Consider the following 19,273-nt stretch of genomic DNA (forward strand, 5'->3'; position numbering starts at 1 on the left):
CTGTTTCTGTCCTTCATGAATGAATCAGCTGTCGTTTATATTGTTAGCCGCCCTGTATGTAATGTGCCATTTTTCTCTAGCTGATTTTCTCTTTATGTTCAGTTTTCAGCTAAGATGGAGTACATTCCTGCATTTGGTTTTCTTTGTATTTATCCTGCTTGCGGTTTGCTTATATTTTTGCATCTATTATATTGTGTCTTTCATCAAATTTGAATTAGTTTTGTCAATTATTTCTTCAAACATTTTTTTCATGCCTCATTTTCTCCTCTCCTTCTAGAACTCCAGTAACATATGATAGACCTCTTAATTCTGTCCCACAGGTCTCTGATCACCTCATTTTTTTAACCTCATTTCTCTCTGTTCTTCAGATTGTTTAATTCCTATTGATGTATCATTGAGTTCACCGACACTTTCTTCTGTCATCTCCAATCTTCTGTTGAGCCTATTCAATGAATTTTTATGTAATACTGTATTTTTAAGTCCCAGAATTTCAAGTTGTTTATTTTTTTAATCGTTTCTATGTTTCTGCTAGGATTTCATATCTTTCCATTGATTGTGAACTTACTTTTCTTTACATTCTTGACCATAATTATAATAGCTGCTTTAAAGACCTTGTCTGCCAGTTCCAATATCTGGATCATCTCAGTGTGTCTCCATTGATTGCCTTTTCTCTTGAGTGATGGGTTACATTCTCTCTCTTCTTGAAACAGCTAATGATTTTGAATTTGGTCACTGTGAATGATACATTGTACAGACTCTAGTTCTGGTATGTTCTTCAGTAAGGTGTTGATTTTTATTATCGTTGTTGTTTTAATAGGCAACTAACTTGGTTGAACTCACACTTCAAACTCTATCTCCCCTCCATTGAGCAGAAGCTGCATTTTTTGTTTGGTCCTTTTAGCTTCGCTTAACTGCTTGGAGTTTGCCCTATACGTGTAGCTCAGAAGTTAGCCAGAGATTTGAGCAGAGTTTATATACAGAATTTGGGGTTCCATCTCTTTGGCTCTATCCTTTCCAGGCTTCCCCCCCCTCACTTTATCGCTGCTTTGGCAGCCCCATATTCAGTTATCTGATTCCTCAAGCCGGTAAGATTTCCAGTTTGTTTCCAAATTATAGTTAACTTGCACAGCTGACTGAGATCTACCACTAGGTAAAAACCCATAAAAATAAAAATTTAAAAGGGAAGCTCACCCATAGTCATGTTCTTCTTCCATGTGTCAACTCCCCTTCAGGTTCTGCTTAATTATGGTCATGCTCTAGTGGCTTTACATGGTTGTTTCATATGCTTTGTCCAGGGTTTATCACTGTCATCTCTGTGACATCTGTGTAGGCTTGGTCTAATACAAACTATTACACCTTTTTTTGGAACACAGAACTCTATCTCTACTACTTTGATCACTTTTTGGTGACAGTTGCTGGGCAGTCATTTGGATTTTCTTTTTCTATCAAGGCTGTAAAATACAATAGTAGTTAAGATCTTGGACTCTGCTTCTTGGGTTCAAATTCCTGCTCTGTCTACTGTGACTTTGTGCAAAATACTTGTCTTCACAATGCCTCAGCTTACTCATCTTTAAAAATGGGGATAATCCCAAAGTGTCTCCCAGGTTTGCTGTGAAGTTTAATAAAGTTTAAATAAATTCATACATAGAGATCCTGGAGGAATGCCTCTTTCGTGGCCAATAATAAATAAGCCAGCTTTGCTGGGTTTTAGTGATATTATTTCCCTTCTCATTTCAGTAAACTTTTTGGTGCACAGAGTTGGGGGCAAAGTTAAGTAGCACCATTTTACAGATATGCAGACTGAAGATCTCAAAACTGTAAACAGAAGTCAGAAATTACAGCTCCAGGCCTCTTGTTCTTTGCTAATTTACTCAGTTGTCATCTTCCCTCACCACTCGCTCCCCTGATTCCTTCAATGAAATGAGCCTGCCCAAAAATGTTTATCCCAGGTTTTATTCATTAGGCTGAGAGAACTCCCAGACCTCTTCTTAAATAAGGACATTGTGTTAGGAAGCCTTTTTGGCTTTTATTTACATTTGAAGGGCTACAACATTCCCACTGCCTAAGAGGAAAAGCCTGTCCTCTCAAATGCTTTTCTCCTTGGCCACATACCCCAGCCTTGAGTTCATATTCTGAACCAGTGACTTCTCCTAAGTGGTTGAGTTTATTATTAACAATGTCCTTTAAAGTTTAGCTAACCCTTGGCTGCTGCAGCTGGGGTGGCAAGGAGTGAGAGAGCTGCTATTCTCACTTGCTCAAGCCTGTACATCAGGAAGATTCTGGCACCCACTCTACTCAGACGGTCCCTCTCTAGCTCTCCCCACACTAAAAATCAAATTTTTAAAAAGCCACAGCAGTGGGTTCCCTTTATAAAAGGGGCCCTGACGAATCTGTGAGAAAAGGCTGATTGTGAAAGGCGCTTAGTTTCATTAGGGTTACAAAGTTGGCCGCAGGCTGCCTGGGATGTATTTTTTAATCATCTGAATTCAAATGCTTTTAGGCAGAACAGGCATCACCATTCTCTGCTTATGTTTGGACTGGCTCCTGCAGGGATTGAGGTTTGTATCAAGTTCTATCTAGGGGCACCTCGGAGAGTATAAGAAAATCTGGATTTTGTGGCAGACACAGGCACCCGATGAAGGGTCCAGAGACCAGAAATCGTCAGCAGTAGCAGATATAATCCGCTAAAGACATAGAAACACGGGCCCAAATTCTAGCCCACCAGTTCCAGGCCCAGCTGCCATTCACAAGCTATTTACGTTCCTCATCATGGTTACATAAGATCTAGTTGGAAAAATCCACCTGCATCGCCTAATTTTATATCTCAAAAACTCAAGCCTGGCACAGTGTTATTTGTAGGCAATTACCATAAAGAGCAAACTTGCATACTCCTGTACAAGTCAGGAATGATTCAGTATTTAATTGAATGAAGTGAAGTTGATCTGGAGGAGAGCTTGGAAACCCAACGGGAGCTACTACTAGGCCACAGAGCCAGGATAGCCTCTCTGCCTCTGGTCTGTAGAAGTTTAAGAGGATGAACGTGGTTTGTTTTGAGCCACTATGTTTGTGCAAATTTGTTACCGCAGCAAATGGGAAACTGATACAGTGGGGTGGGGTTTGGAGACCGCAAGTGGCCCAAGCAGAGGACACGGCATGGCAAAGGCTGGGTGAGACACATCTCATGACTGTAGCTGCAGGACCGGGTTGATATCAGGGCACGGAGGGAAGGGGGTGGTGAGAGTTCAGACTGCAGACGTGCTTCAGGTCAAGACGTCACATCAGTGAACCAGAAGTCTGCAGTCTGTTTCACTGGGCTAAAGTCAAAGTATTGGTTCGCCTGGTTCCTTCTGGAGGTTCGGAGGAGAGAATCCATTTCCTTGCTTTTTTCAGCTCCTAGGGGCTGCCTGTATCCCAGTACGACGGCCTCCAGCTCATCTTCAAAGCACATCACTCCAGGCTCCTCTCTGTGGTCAGCTTGCTTTCTCCTTGGCCAAAGTCAGATCTCCCTTTGTCTCCCTCTTACAAAGACACTTGCGATTACATTTGGGGCCACCCAGATAATCCAGGATAACCTCTCATCTCAAGATACTTAACTTAATCACACCTGCAAAGTATCCTTGGCCATATGAGGTAATATTCAGATTTTGGTGATTAGGATGTGGACATCTTTGAGGACACATCTGCCCTCCGGGTTCTGCTCAAATTTTGTTTTTCTCCTCTAAGAGGCATCCCTGATCACCCAGGCTGTGTTCAGGGGGCAGACTCCCTCATGAAGCATGTCACACTCCAGATTATAATTGCCTTTTTCGTCTCCCTTCTCTCAACTGTCGGCTGCTTTAGGGCTGGGATCTCAGTCACCTTTTTCCCTTCAGTGTCCTCAAAGCGTGGCATCTGATGTAAGCTCAGTATATGTTTGCAGGGATGAAAGTGCCCCTCTGGCTGACAACTCTAGGATGAACAGGCCTGATGAAGTGGGCACAAAGGTCCCCTGGTCAGGATGATGAAGGGACCTGAAGAAAGCAGGGCTGTAGCTAGGCCTGTTGGTTGGACAGGTCACATATAATGCCCAGGAGGTGCATCCCTTGTGTTCGGATTCTAGAGCTTTCCATAGAGTGTACAACAGCCCAGCAGCAATAGAGGCCTGGGCTCTTCAGGTCACATGCACTGCTCGCTGCAGCTTTCTTGTTGCTCTGACCCCAGGGACGTGGCCCTTGGGAACAGGTACTCAGAGTCCAACTTCACTACACCTCTGTGGTGGTCTGTGACTGGCTCGTTTAGACATTGATTAACTTTTCAGGGAACCACAATCATTTGGCAAATTCCATCCACCTATCAGGCAAGATATAAACATGAGCAAATATTAACCTAGACACACAGCTCACAGCCACGGCCGCATATTGGTGGTGCCAGCTTGCCCCTGTGTCCGGGGAGCTGCTCGGTTGAAGGGAGTGAAGCTGACAGTTCCGTGCTTTCAGTTTACGCCAACAGATATGGGAACGTGACCCCTGGAATGTGGACTCATATGGGGCAAGGTTTACGTATCAGCAAGAAACACAAACACACACACACACCCCCAAGGCTATATTATATCGCAGCTGCAAGTGTTTATTTCTGACAAGGCTAACCTAGTTTTAATTATTTATGCCAAAACTTAAAAGCCACTCAGAATGTCCTGCAGAACTGGGGGGGGGGGGTGCAAAGGGAAAGAAGTCTTGGTAACCTGAGACCTTGCTGGGGCAGGCACCCTGCTCTTAGCTCCTCCGGGCAGCAAGCTGAGGCTGTCTACTGGTGCGCTCTTCCGATGTGTGACTGAGGTAGTGTGGGTGGGAGAGGCGTCCGTGAGTTTCTTTTGGATGGTTAAGGGTGGAGACAGGGCTGGGGAGTCTGGTCAACTCTCAAAAAGCATACACCTCTTTGAGACTGCAGAGGCCGAGCTAGTGTAGGACCGACCACCCCCTCCGTGGAGGCCACCAGGCCACTTCGGCTGTCCCTACCCCCTGAGGTATCTGGGGCTGGTGGCTGGACACTCCGGAACTCATGGTCAAAACACCGATCCGATTGGAAACACTAAAGTCTTCATTCCCCCAGAGGACAGGCCCTATCTGTCCTTTCTAGAGAGTTCAGAGGACATTCTGTTTATGTCCATAAGAGGATCCTTTCCACCCTTGCCTGTCCTCTCTCCCTTCCCCCTGCTCTGCATCTTTCAACTACTCCTTTACTCTTTTACCTTGTCCATCTGGAGACGTGCACTTATCAGCATCCTGGGCATGGGAGAAGATGAGCACAAGAGAGGGACCCTAAAATGAATAAGAACTTGCATTTGATTCTGACATGTCACATACCTAGTGCCAATTATAAAACCGAGATTCCTTTTCCTTATCATCAACTCTGACTTGACAGTTTAGGGTCATGACTAAAAGCGTGGATTTTGGAGCCAGACAGACCAGGGTTAGTGGTGGTCCTGCCATTTATAAGCTGAATGCCCTTGAGCAAGTTGTCTGTCCAACTGCTCCTTCATTTCCCTGTCTGCAAAATGAAATAACAGGGATACCCACCTCACAGGGTTGTTATGGGAACGAAATGAGACTAGGCATGTAAAAGGCTTAACAATTCCTTGTATATGTAGTGAGTGATTGATAAACATTAGCTATTGCTACTATTGGCCATGATAGGATTGTGGGTAATATAAGAGCAACATATAGAACCTTTGGTTAGGGAATGCTGGAGAATCAACCACTGTGTCATCTCTGTCTTATATTCAGGGTAGTTGGAAGTATTATGGAGGGTGGGAAACTTTTCCAAGAGGTCATGGGAGGTAAGGTCATGTAGGATGGAATTCGAAAAGCCCACTCCCAAATACCTCCAGGATCTCTAAGTGAATGAGGAGAATCACATCTTGATGGTGCATTGTTTTGTTGAGAATCTACTCCCCCCGACCCGGGCCAACCCAAAGAATTTCAACAGAAACTGTCATAAGTAAGTTTAGTGCCAGAGGAAGAATGTTGAGCCACCCACTAGGGAGGGGCTGGGCCTTCCAGCTTCATATTACAGAAAATGATTCAGGGACCGCTTTAACTCACTGAGCCAGCAGCCTACTGGGGTCAAAAGCTACTTCCCACGGGTATCAGGCCAGAACCTTGCAAGAAGGAACTACCCAGAGCTGGAGTAACCACAAATGGATCCAATTGGTTTTTGTGGTGGGTAATGTTTGTTTAACATTATGTCGAGATGTCTAGATTGCAAGACACGTATGTTGGCATCAGAAAGTGTTTATAAAATTCTTATTTGAACTCCATACTGGGTTAGGTGCTGGGATAAATCAAACTGAAACCAAATTGTTGGCCCCACCCTTGTAAAGAAGGGCTGGAATTGGTCCTGGGTTTCAAAAAAGTGGACAAGAAACCAAAAGAAAGGAATCATATGAGCAAGGAGGACTTGCCTGACATTCTCAGCTGTTTTCCCGTTCCAGGAAAAAGGCTAAGTTGCGGACATGGGCAAAGTAATCGGGGACTTTATTAAGATCTGGTTTCCTAGGTGAGCCCAAGATAGTGAGAAAGCCCCCTCCCTGGGAACATTTGGCTATTTTCCATTGTTGGGCATTTACTGATATGCTTGGCTCAACAACCTCCCTGTGAGGATGGGAGGTGAATGCCCCCCCCCCCAAAAATGGGCTCAGCTGTGCTGGGTTACTTTTTCTTCGCTTGTCTACTAAACTTAAGCATTAATATCCTCTATTCAGCAATAACTTCCTGTTCTGGCAAAGAAGTGGAAATTGTTGTGGGGGTTTTTTTGTTTATATTTTTAAAGATTTATTTATTTTAGAAGGGGGAGAGGGAGAGAGCATGCGCACTCAGGGGAGAAGGACAGAAGGAGAGGGAGAGAGAGTCCCAAGCAGACTGGAGCTAAGCACTGAACCTGATGCGGAGCTTGATCTCATGATCCTGAGATCACGGCCTGAGCTGAAACCAAAGAGAAGGTCGCTTAACCGACTGAGCCACCCAAGCACCCCAGAAATGGAAATTGTTTTCATGGGGTTTTTGTTTGTTTGTTTTCTGGGTTGTATTTTATTTATTTATTTAATTTAAAAGTGTTGGCTATAAATTCAGGTTTGTATTTTCAGGTTTGACTTTAGGTAGCGGGACAGAACACAATTAGACCTGGCCAAGAGCTCTAGTACGGAAACAGCTTAGGCCAACATCCACTTCATTTCTGGGTTCTCAGTGCTCTGCCCAAAGTAGGGAAATGTCCATAAATGTCATACTTGTGAAAAAAGGAGGTATAGATAAGAGACTTTCAAATAGGGGCCTCTATTAGTTAACTTAACCTCAACAAAGCCTAGCTTACATCTAGGCATTAGGACAACGACAAAAAGCTTCTCCACATATATACAAATACTATAAAATATATACATCTGTGCTTACATATTCATGGAAAATCAAGTAATTAGAACATTCTTAATATTGATTATTTCTAGAGAATGGATTCAGGAAATGGAGAAGGTAGTTCAGATTTTACTTGATATTTTTTTTACTTTTTCTTTTTCCTGACGACTTTAACTGCCATTTCCCACAGCATTACTATCATAATAAAAATTTTTTAAGGAAAAAAAGGTTTTTCCACACACAGTATTTTTGAAGCATCTGAAAAATCACTTATTCACAGCTTACTGTAACAGAGCTCTATGACTGAGAGTCTGTTATCTTTAAAATAGTCTCTAAATTGCTTTCTTCCTTTGATGGATAAGAGGTGAAGGATTGGAAATTAGGCGAGATTCCATCTCACTGCCCACCCCCCTCCACTTCTCACCAGTGTTTAAACTATTCAGGCAAACTTGCTTCGGCAAACAGAAGATAAGTCTGAAATAGCTGATGTAATGGTGACCAAGTTTTTCCTTCTGGCGAATTAAAACAAATGATTTTGCTGTCAAACCTTTACCACTTGGCAATCCAGAACTTTTCCATCAAAGAAACTGCAAAATTGGATCCACTTGGAGTGACACAAGAGAACAGAATATTTGACCAAAAAGATAAGATAGAAGAGTGAGTCTTTGCATTCTACTGAATGAGTGCACAGAATATTTTCTAGAGATACTAGGTTTTAAAAGTTTGCATTTGGGGCATGATGGGGCATGTCAGGGTATAAGACTAGAGAATAATATTCTAGAAACAGTGACTGTCACTGGGTTGTGTAAGTTCTCATAGTGCCTCCCATTGAGCCTCGAGTAGGTGCTGTAAGACTCAAAGGGGGAACTAGATATTTGGGGATGACAATCATCTTTGACTATTTGCTTCCATATACAGACATTGGAGGAGCCCCAGAAACCCTCTGGTGGATCAGATACAGAACACTCAGTGGTTAGTGCTGTAGGCTCTGGTGTCAGCTGGACTGGGTGGGAATCTTGGTGCCACCATCCACTAGCAAATAATTTAATGTTTCACTTTCTTCATTTGTCAACTGGAGATTATTATATGGCTTACATCCTTCAAAGGCCTTGAAAGAGAAATGTGATGATGCATGCAAACATTTTAGCATGGTATCAGCCACAGACTAAAAATTCTCTGACCTGGGACTCTACACAATCCCTTGAAAACCATGTACAGGAGGGTGGAATCCTTGGGAGGCTTATGTTTAGTTTATATAGGTGTTAAAGACCAGGCTGGCCAAAGACCAGGCTGACTGTTAAAGACCAGGCTGACTAAAGTTGTCAATATGCACGTTGCCCCTTCATTGTCTTTAAAGATGAGGTGCTTTTCAGATAGTAGAGATTTGGGGGTTTGGCAGGCTGCCTCAAAAAAATATTTCAAGTGCCAACAAATTTTAATTAGTGGGTGGTGCCAATAAATTTTAATTAGTGGATGGTACCAAAAATATCACAGAGGTAAATCAGTCTTCTCTGCTATGGTTTCACACTGGGTAGCCTACCATAGCTATAGGCTTCTAGAGTAGGCAGATAGAAATATTTTGTGTGTGTGAAACTCTCAAGACATACCAAATTTCCAAAGTTGTATTGTCTATTCCTACCAGAGTATGTTTTAGGCCCATTATCTGGTAGAAAGTTTGCAGTATAAATAAATTCTATCACTTATTCACAATTTGTTCAACAGTGATTTATGGAGAACCCCACTATGTGCCAAGAATGGTTCTAGGCGCTAGGATTATTCTGTGAGTGAACATAGCCCTGTCCTTGTGGAGTTTACATTCTGTAAATACTTCTGGTTGGAGACAAGCAGAAGTTAGCTAACTGGGCATTTCTTTGGATTCTATCATGGACTAGTGGTGAATTATCTAAGCAAGAAGGCCTCAAAGGCTCTGTGAACAGAATGATGGCCAGGCATTTGGAACCTGAATGGAAACCCCCAAAGTGGCTTCCTTGCAGGCAGCCATCCTAGAGGAACCCTTGGCCCCTGTCTCCAGGAGCGAGGACTTGTGCCTCTTTGAAACCAGGCCAAGTGGTCAAATGGGGTTTACATACCACCTCTTCACCCATCCATTTCCTGCAAGGTGGCTGTTAGCTTGGCAATATGAGAGGAGAGGTCCAAGAGGAACATAGGGAGGCCTGGATCTTATAGGCAGGAAAGACATTGGGGAGGGCCGAGGTTTGAGATGAGAGTCTCCTGCTGCTGCGGCTAGCATGTCAGGGCTCAGAGTGTCTCTAGGAAGGGGTGATGGAGTTAGCGGTCGGTTGCAGTATAAATAAATTCTATCACTTATTCACAATTTGTTCAACAGTGATTTTAATTAGTGGATGGTACCAAAAATATCACAGAGGTAAATCAGTCTTCTCTGCTATGGTTTCACACTGGGTAGCCTACCATAGCTATAGGCTTCTAGAGTAGGCAGATAGAAATATTTTGTGTGTGTGAAACTCTCAAGACATACCAAATTTCCTTCAGGTCCTTCAGGACCCTCCACTGCCAACCACAGACGCTGATTCTGATAATTGAGCAGAAAGGAGTTTATGGACAGGAAATTGGCTAGCTCACAGAATTAGCCTGGAGAACCAACCTCATAGAACAGCATTTGAATCCACGCTACGGACCCCCCGGGGTGGGGGAGGAGCTGCTGCTTGGTAGCCGCGCCCCCGAGGAAAAAGGCCACCAGCACTGCCACTCCACTGACAGTATTTCTGTCCCATTTCTTCTAAAAGAAACCTCTGCTGCCCCCCTTGACAGGAAAATGGGTTTCACCCAAGAGCCTTTTTCTTTAAAGTTCTCACTTCTCGTCAAATGTAACTATGATTCAGATGCCTGAGCTCTAATTGCACAGGAGTTTGGGAACTGATTTTCTGGATTCTTCCTGATAAAAGCAGGACTCATAAAGCTGGAATTGCCCAAATAGAGCAAAGACGGGTTAAAAAGTTGCCGGGCGGCTAGGAAACACTGCAATTATCTATTTCACTCAACCCCTGAGCTAAGCCAAGGCCAACCAACACCACAATGTGAAGCACAGTGTCAACTACAACAAAATTCTCTGCCTAACATAATTCAGCTCCCTCTCAAGTAAGCCAAAATGACTCCTCTGCCTGAAATGGGTAAAACTCACACTCAAACAGGAGTAGGCCCTCAGAAGTAAAACAACAAAACAAAAAGACCCCACAAAAATAATTGTAGCCATCTTATCTTTTACTGGAGAAAACTGGCAAGCAGTGTTTATGGTATAAAATCTTCAGGGGGCATTAGTTCGGTAATTAAGGGATTATCAAGGACGCGATGGGCACCTCTACCTTCCAGCTAGCTCATCCCTTAGTCTCATGCAGGAGAGAGGAGCTATCCCAGAATCCTCTCTCCAGCCTCCTCTCAAGAGACAGAGACTTTGGATTCAGGGTATCACATCTCTGGGAACAGAGCTGCCTCCTCATAAGGGCTCAGGACACGGTTGTCCAGAGCGTCACGTTGCGGGCCCTAAGCTGCGAGCACTGACTTCACTGTGTTGGGCAGCCCCTACCCAGCCAGAGAGTAGAGCTCCCTGTCAGGGCTCACAGCCTCCCAGTTTCTCTCCGCCTCCATTTCCCCCCTAAGCTACCCTCTGGAAGAGACCACAGTCAAGTGTGAGGGTCATTCATTCTTATCTGTTCCCCTTGGACTCCTGGCAGCCCTTGAAGTTCCCTCAGAGAGGGTGTCCTGTGACCGGGTGTGAGGATGTTGCCCGTAGTCTCTTGGATACTTGCAGGGGATCTGGTACTAGAACTCGGTTCTCTACTCTCCCATGATGGCACCTCTTGTTCAAGGATATTTGCATTTAATAGAGGACAGAGACTTGAGCCAAAGGGTTGAGTCACCTCTTGTGCAATGTCGCTCACCTTTGAGCCCTCGTGCTGGGGATTGCTGAGAAACACAGCGTTCCCCCTGGAAGCCACAGGGAGGTAATGCGGCAGTGAGCAGAGCGGGCAGCCCCGGGGCGTCTCCACCTGCCTGAATGCCTGTTGCCCTCCACTCCCAGGGCTGGGGGAGGAAGGGAGCCCAGTGGAGGTTCCTCAGGAACTTCACTTTCCAGGTCTTCCCATCATGGGAAGGATGCAAAGGATGCCTCTCTTTCACTCCACACCTCCAGGGAAATGCCAGCCCTCTGTCCCACTGGCCAAGTTCAGTTTCTGTGACCATCTGAGCTTAGCAAAGCGTGTGCTAGAGGAGAGGAAATCTATGGGATTTCAAGTTTCCTCCTGTCTAAAATGAGGGAGTGGTACTACCTGATCTTTAAAGCTCTCCTGGGCCAGGCTCTGCGACCTGGGAGAAGGCTGGCGGAGGCGGGATGACCGTGGAGGAGACACGAACAGCCTGTGAGGAAAGGTTCAGTCAGAGCTCAGAGGCCTGGAGGCTGTGAGTGAATCTGAATTCCAACCAGAACCTAACATGAGACCAACAGTCAAGGCTCCGAGGCGTTCAGATGGCCGCGATGGTTGATTCATCGCAAGAGGAGGAGACCGTGCAGAGAGTCTGGGCTTAGGGAAGTCTGCCTCCATGCTGGCTGCACTCCTCTTGGTTTGTTCAGCATTTACAGAGCCAAGAACCAAGCACGGGTGCCGCCTCATCTTGGGAATCTGCCGGCCTTTCTCGTGGCTTTTCTACACCTGTTGCCCCAGATGTACTCCTTGATCCTGTCCCTCAGCTGAACAAACGCGGCAAGTGTTGACTTGAATTTTCAAATAAGCTCCTTGATCTGACTGGAAGACTAATGTCAAGCTCTGCAAAAATGTCTTATGACTCTACTGAATCTGGGGCCCCTGCAGTCCGGTCACAGAGTAAGGCCGTGCTACACGAAAGACAGTCCAGCCCCCACAGAGCAACTCTATTTAACTTCTGTCCTTTATTTGTGCTTCTTGACCATCATGAAGGAGAGACATGTCTGGGCCACACTGCTCACAGTCCTCCTCTTCTCTTCCATCTGTTTCCTTCTTACCCCAAACATGCTCTAGCTTCTCTTTCTGCTGAAATGTTGGAGGAAACCCTCTCTAGTACCAGTCGGGGTACTTCCTATCCTTTTCCCCTTTTTGCTTTCTGCACTACAACAGCTCCTAAGAGCTTCTGGCAACACAAAAGCCTGGGGAGAGGCCATGGAGGGCGATGCTTACACACGAGGATGGTAGTTCTTGAACAGGATCCACTGTCTACTGAAGCAGATAAACATGCATTCAACACGCATTTGGGCCCACTTCTTTGGATCCACCTACTTCTCATTTTGCAAGATGCTTCTAAGTCCCTAAATTTGTTGTAGCACCTCAGGTAAACACTAGAAGGAGGGGTGACATCTGGGGGACAGAGGTAGAAGAAATACAAATACCCATGAAAGAAAAGTGTGAGTTCTTGGTGGGAATTATCGGCGTGAAGAGGAAACAGGAGGAGAGACCAGAGTATCGATGGTATCGATTGCGGCGTCAGTCTGCACATCTGTGATTCTGAAGCAGGCTCAGTGAATAGTAACAGTAGTGCTAATATTTGCTCTGTTGGTTGTGTGGCAGGTACTTTACCCAGAATGTTCCGTTTGTTCCCCATGACGACTCTGCGAAGTAATATCCCCCTGGTGGAGAGAGAGGATTTGAAGTCAGAGAGGTTAAGCTACTTGCCGAAGGCCTCGCCTGTTAGTAAGTGGTGGCGTTTGGAATTGAACCTGAGCAGTCTGATTCAGAGACCATGCTTTTCACTTCTATGCGTGCTTTACTGTTTCCTCACAGAGAGGCTCCATTTGGGAGCGTGGAGAGAGAGAGAGACTCACAGGGACTCCAACGAGGCCACAGGCATGTGGGCAGGACTGGTGTTTTCTGCACAGAGAAAGTTAGGAGCTGGGGGATTCCCCCTTACCCTAAGGCCCGTTGCTGTTTAGGAAATGCTACACGGCCTGATCTTAGTCAGTATAGGCTAATGGGGCAATAACCAGCTCTGTATCCTAACAGCTGAACACAAAAGTTTATTTCCTGCTCCCATAAACTCTAAGCAGACAGTCTCCTGCTCATGCAGCTCTGGGCTTCTCCTCCACGCAGTGACTCTGGGCCCCGGGCTCCTGCCCCTTAGAGCTCCTAGGTGGGAAGAAAGTGAGGGAAGACACGCTGGGTACTTAACCACCTCAGCCAGAAAATGTCACATCACTCAGGCTCATATTTCACTGGTCAGAATGAATCACCTGGGGAGGGTTGAGGGTCTCAGGAATGTAGACCCTGGATGGTTAGCTGCATTTCAACAGCCACTATTCACTCTGGAAGGAGACCATGACTCTTCAGAGGTCACTAGCCATTTCTGTCCCAAACACACTCGAGAGAAAGTGTGGAGAGTGATATGATCTCCTGGAACATGCTGGTGAATGGCTCCTGAATGTTGGCATTGTATGGGCTGCACTGGAACTGGAATGCTCTAGAGCCTTAGGTGGGGTGCTTCTCCTAAGGAGCGGGTCCAGGAAGTCAAGCCCATTCCCTAGGCACCTGCGGCCTGCTGAATCTTGGCCTAGGTGCTTAGACTGGAGTCTGCCCTCACATGTGGTTCAGTGTCACTGAATCTGACCCCAAAGGCAGCCTTGCCAGGGAACTGGTTTCTGAAAGCAAGACCAACCTTCCTGTGAGTTTAGCTAGAATCAGTCACATCAGGTCACATGACATAGTGAGGTTTTTAATAAGCTCCTACTGACAGGCTGCTCTGGGAGTCTGGGCAAGAAAGATTGAATCCCAAGATCTAAATCCTCAGACTAAAGACATTTACAGAAAGAATTTGAATAAATGTGGCTGTCAGAAGGAAAGGGGGCCAGAAAAAAGGGTGGACAGATTCTGAGCAAAAAAAAAAAACCCTCACCAGCCTGTTCTCAGACTCAGATTTCAAATTCCAAGTTTTTATGTCTTTTTTTTCCCCCCAAATTGTCATTAATTATGGATTGTGTGTCCCGTGGAAGTTTGTTAATATTATTAGCTTTGGGGAGGGGTTTCCTGCTTCTTTGCCATATGCAACTGTTTATTTAGTCAGCTGGTTCTCATTTCCAAGTGCAGGTTCAATGGTCCAGCTAGAGGATAATGGCCCGAAATGTCTCCAACGAAACTTGAATAAATAAATAACTCTGATATTTGTTCTTCAGGAGTAGACGAATACAGTATTGAATCCACTGGGACTAACCTGGCCCCTCTTTAGGAAAATGCCCCTGGATGGAAAGAACAGTGGATTTGAAAACTTGAGTTGTCGATTTGCTGAAACGCCAGCATTCTTTCTGTACATCTGACGCTTGGTGCTTGGAAAACGGTCTATGACTACTCTTCAAAATACCCCTCAGAGGAAAACTGCAAAATTTCCCTTAGTTTCCAGATGAGGAAACAGGCTCTGGAAAGACAGTCATCTCTCCCGAGGTCACAGAAAGGGCACGAACTTGGAGATCACAGGCCCCAATTTCTCACCCAATTTCCCACTCCGGTCAATCCCACCTTCATGAGGTCACTTTTCCTACCAAACGGCCAAAAGAACTGAAGGGTGGGCTCACAGAGACCTAGTGAGTTGCTCTGAGACCTTTTAGAACAATTGTAGGAATTTCCACTTGAAATTGGTGCTCAGTGCCTTAGTCAGTATTGAGCCTATAAGCTGTCACATTCAAAAGCCTCCACAAAGCAACATTTTTCCTTTACCTGCAACCCTTCTTTCCCCACCAGCCTCGCTACGCCCGCTTTATGCTCCTCTGGCCCCATTGTCCCTCCACTGTGACCCTCCTCCATCTCCCCCTGTTCCAGCACTCCAGCATCCTCGGCTGTCCTCCTGCTGCCTCCTCCCCTCCACACAGCCTTTTCCGGGCGGCCCATTGCCCCCTCTGCATGAGCACAGCCAGTCTGAGCAGATGGGCTCGGGCAGACAGGGGCCTCGGGGCCCAAACCCTTGTGCGTGCCAGTGGGCAGGTGTGGGCCGGGCGGGGCCGGAGCAGGCTCGGCTGCTCCAGCGGGTCAGGGGGCAGGCAGTCTAGCAGGGCGGAGGTCACGGCCGTGGGCTCCACGGCCCGGGAGCAGATAGATGGGACTCGGAACCAGAGGTGGTGTCAGAGGCAGCCAGAGAGCAGACAGAGCTGTGTGTCGTGGAGAAGGGCACTCCGGACATGCAGCTGGAAAGCCTGCCTCCAGATCCTGCCCCTGACCATTTCCATCTGTGTGACCTTGGGACAAACTTCTCTGAACCTTGACTTCCTCATCTCTAAAATGGAGGCTACCCCAACACCAGCAAGTACTTACGCAGCTCTTCAGGTATCCCCGATGGCACTCTGAGCACTTTGCGTACATGAATATACTTATTCCCGACACTGGCGCTCTGGAGTGTGTACTTTCATGAGGCTGACTGTATAGTTACGGAAACAGAGGCGCAGAGAGGTGGACCATCTTCCCCAAGGTCTCGTGGCTTGCGGAAGCTGAACTGGGATTTGAACCCACGCAGACGGACTCCATTCTCTCACCGAGTGACTGTGAGGTAATCTTCGTCAAGTTGCTAGCTCAGTGCCTGGCAGAGAGTAAACACCCAATAAAGATTTAGAGATAAAGGAGGCTTGATGTGGGGGGGCAGGTGTGGATGGGGTCAGGACAAGACCAGCAAAGGGAAGAGGCTGAGTAGCACATGTGGAGAGACAAGCCGGACTGAAGGGCAAGAGGTAAGCTTCAGAGACAGACCAAAGTGGGGATTTGGGTTTGAACTAGGCCCAAGGTCTCAGCTTAGCTGTCACTTCTTCCGGGAAGCCTTCCCCGATCTTGCATGACTGAGTTAGGAGCTCTTCCTCTCTAGTGGATCCTTCGGCATGGGGACCGGGCTCCTGTGGAAATGCATGTACTGCCCTGTAATCACTCAGACTTGCTTCTTCTCCCTACTGTGGGCTCAGCAGTGACTTTGGCCTGCTCACCTGTGCACCCCAAGGGCCTGGCGTCCAACCTGACACGTCTCGAGAGCTCTACTTAGAAAAATGAAGGAATGAACAAACAGGCACAAAGGGTGTCTGAGCAAGCAGACTGACAATACTGTCTCTTGTCCAAGCATTTCGATTCGCACGGCAGTGAGGCCCACTGAGAAGCCCACTCAGCCTTCATTCCCACTCCAGACCTGGGTAGGTCAGGGTGACATGACTGTGGGGTCTGTGGGGTATGTGGCCGAGGCAGCAAATAGCTACTAACAGCTAGGCTACCTCAGGGCCTGAGGGAGGACCCGCGAGCTGTCTATCTTTGGACTTCTATCTTCAGACTTCTCTGCCACCCCTGGTCCAGACAACCGTGTCCCAGGAGAGTGACCAGAGCAGCTGGGAATGGTCCTGGGGAGTCACCCTTCCAAGAGGGTTTACCTCATGTCTGGAGAGAGTACCTGAAATGCTCCTCTCAGCGGACTTTTTAAGTAGTTGCTTTTCTTACCAAGGCCCATCCCCCAAAAGGCAGCCACTGGGGCCACCCACCCCAGTCCCAACCCGGACACTCTGGGACCTCCTTCCTCATTAACACAAGCCCCTCCTGCTCCGTCCAAGCCTGGGGCTTGTGGAAGCAGCCCTCTCAGGGGAATCTCCATGGGAACCTCAGGGGGAATTCCAAGCGCCACGGATTGCCTGCCATCTGAACTTGGCCTCTCTCACAGTTGCTCAAGACTGCAGGCACACTGATTGGGAGGCAGCACAAAACACTTGGTTTTCTTTCCCCAGCACTGTTGCCTGGGCCAACCCCCTGTGCTCAGAAATGCCTTATTGTATAAGCTGCAAGCAGGCCAAGATGGAATAGGTTTGGGCACAGAGTGTAAACTCAATGTATCATCACCTCCCGGGCCCGAGGTCAATTGTTATGGTTTGACTTTGCAGCTTCCATCAGGCCCCGTGCGCTTTCTACAGAGCAAGGCAAAGCCGTAGCTGCTAGAGCACTGCGCACAATTTCCAGACTTGGCCCTTCCCAGCTGGGAAAAGTCTGGACTTGGGGCTTGTACCTCCAACCTGTACTCTTTGCGCCTCCTTTTCTCGATGCACGATATAGCAGGAAACAGATCAAAACAGTCATTGTGCCAGAGAGATCCAGAGATCTCTCTTGTTGGCAGAGATGAAGGGCTTCCTGATAATCTGTTCTCTGGAAAACACAGGGCAGGGAACGTTCCAGGCAGCCCTCCGATATCCCACAATAATGAACGTTCTCAGTAAAAGAAACAATGTGGCCAGGGGCTGACTGAGGCTGGCGGGGCGGGTGGGGGGTGGGGGAGGTGGTGGTGAGAGTGTGACACATCTCCACAGTGCTCTTGACCAGGTGGGGATCAGGCCAGGCTTGGATCAAGTGAGGATCCAGCCTGGATCCAGCCAGGCAGGGCTGCTGGCCTCCCAGGCATGACCTGAGGGCAGACGGGGCATCACACCACTAAGCCTTAGAGCCCCGTCCCAGTTCTACTCCCAAGACCTCAGCGGGTCACTGACCTAAGGAATTGGAGGGGACAGTATCTGCTCTGCCTCTCAGGGCGGTCACGAGGTTTCAGCTTAGTGACCGTCACAGCTCCTAAGCTCCTGTTTCTTCGCTCTAAATGCCCCTCTGCTCTGTGACGCTGGGGACTCTGCAAACCACGATTGTCCTTTGCCCGCTGCTGCCGGCCAGATGCTGCCAGTGGTGAGTAGTAGCGGCAGGACCAGGATGCGATAAGCAAGGCCCCTTCGGTGCAGACTTGAAGGGGCCACTCACTCTGCCAAGCACCGTGCACCTGCACGACCCTCCAGAAAGGCCTGCGGAGACCCGGACTGCGTGCTGTTCCCTACCACCTGTGATTTACAAGCACATACCTCCGGCTCGCGTACGGAGAGCCAACCTCCTGTACGTTCCCTGGTATTTGTTTTAATGACTTAGTTGTTGTTGTTGTTTTTCTTCTTTGCCTTCCAATGACAAAAGACAAGCTGCTTTTCATCCGTGAGGGAGCATTCAGGGCTTCAGTGTGGCTGCGGACATTCCTGAGGGTCGTGGGGCTGGGGAAGTCCTCGCTTCCTGTCTCTGGAGGAGTTGAGCCTTGGTTTGAAAGGAGGGCAAGAGGCTTCTCTTGTTGTCAGTGGGGCCCACGTGCCCACATCTGGCCTACGCTGGTCTGCCAGAGGAAAACAAGCAGAGTGAAGGACAGATGAGCAGTCAGCAAGGACGGGCTTGGAAGAAGGAAGGAAAGGAAGTCCAAATTGCTATGAACAACAACAAAAAAAGAGTCACCTGGAGTTCAGAGGAGTTGTCTTGCCAAGAGCAATCAGCCGTCCATGTGGGCATTATTATCCCCGGTTTCCATGAAACCATGATTCCATCTGGTTTAAGGAAAACAAAATCTATAGTGTTTAATGATTTTGTTCCCATAATAACACTAAATGAGCAAACAACATCTTTCTCGCTCTGTTTGGAGAAAAATATAAACCATTCTCATGGAGTGATGTTTAAATATGAAACTCACTCTGATTCACCTCTGCCTCTGTCACCCCCAGACCTATTGCTCTAACCAGTATTGACATAACAGATGCCAAATCATTAAGCTGTTGATATTATGTTCTGGGGCATCTTGGTTACAACAGTGCCATGATCTTTGTGTCTGTATTCCATCTGAGGCCTGACTCGGGCTAGCCAAATCCCACAGACAGCAACATAGGGCCAGAGACTAGAGCACGCAGTGGATGATTTTCCATGCAAGGAAATGATAGAAACAGACCAAACCTAATAGCTTTCAGAAAGGTTCCTTATCTACACTTGTAATTTAGGAATATATTCTTTTTGTCAGTAGTCCTGTATTAGTTTGCTATGGTCTCTGTAGCAAGTGCCACAGGTTAAGTGGTTTAAACAACAGAAATTAAATTTTCACGGGGC

At 47.1% G+C, this 19,273-nt stretch overlaps 1 long non-coding RNA gene across 1 annotated transcript; it reads right to left on the reverse strand.

Annotated features, from left to right (window-relative positions):
• Nucleotides 1–12,403: 12,403 nt before the first annotated feature.
• LOC118523264 (uncharacterized) lies at nucleotides 12,404–18,823 on the reverse strand. Its single transcript, XR_004911026.2, has 4 exons — nucleotides 18,635–18,823; nucleotides 18,223–18,518; nucleotides 15,680–15,941; nucleotides 12,404–13,014 (listed from the first exon to the last, which is right to left on the reverse strand). It is a non-coding gene; the product is annotated as an uncharacterized LOC118523264 (long non-coding RNA).
• Between the last annotated feature and the right edge of the window lie 450 nt (nucleotides 18,824–19,273).

The sequence above is a fragment of the Halichoerus grypus genome, chromosome 5 (genome assembly GCF_964656455.1).
Source record: "Halichoerus grypus chromosome 5, mHalGry1.hap1.1, whole genome shotgun sequence".
NCBI lineage: Eukaryota > Metazoa > Chordata > Mammalia > Carnivora > Phocidae > Halichoerus > Halichoerus grypus.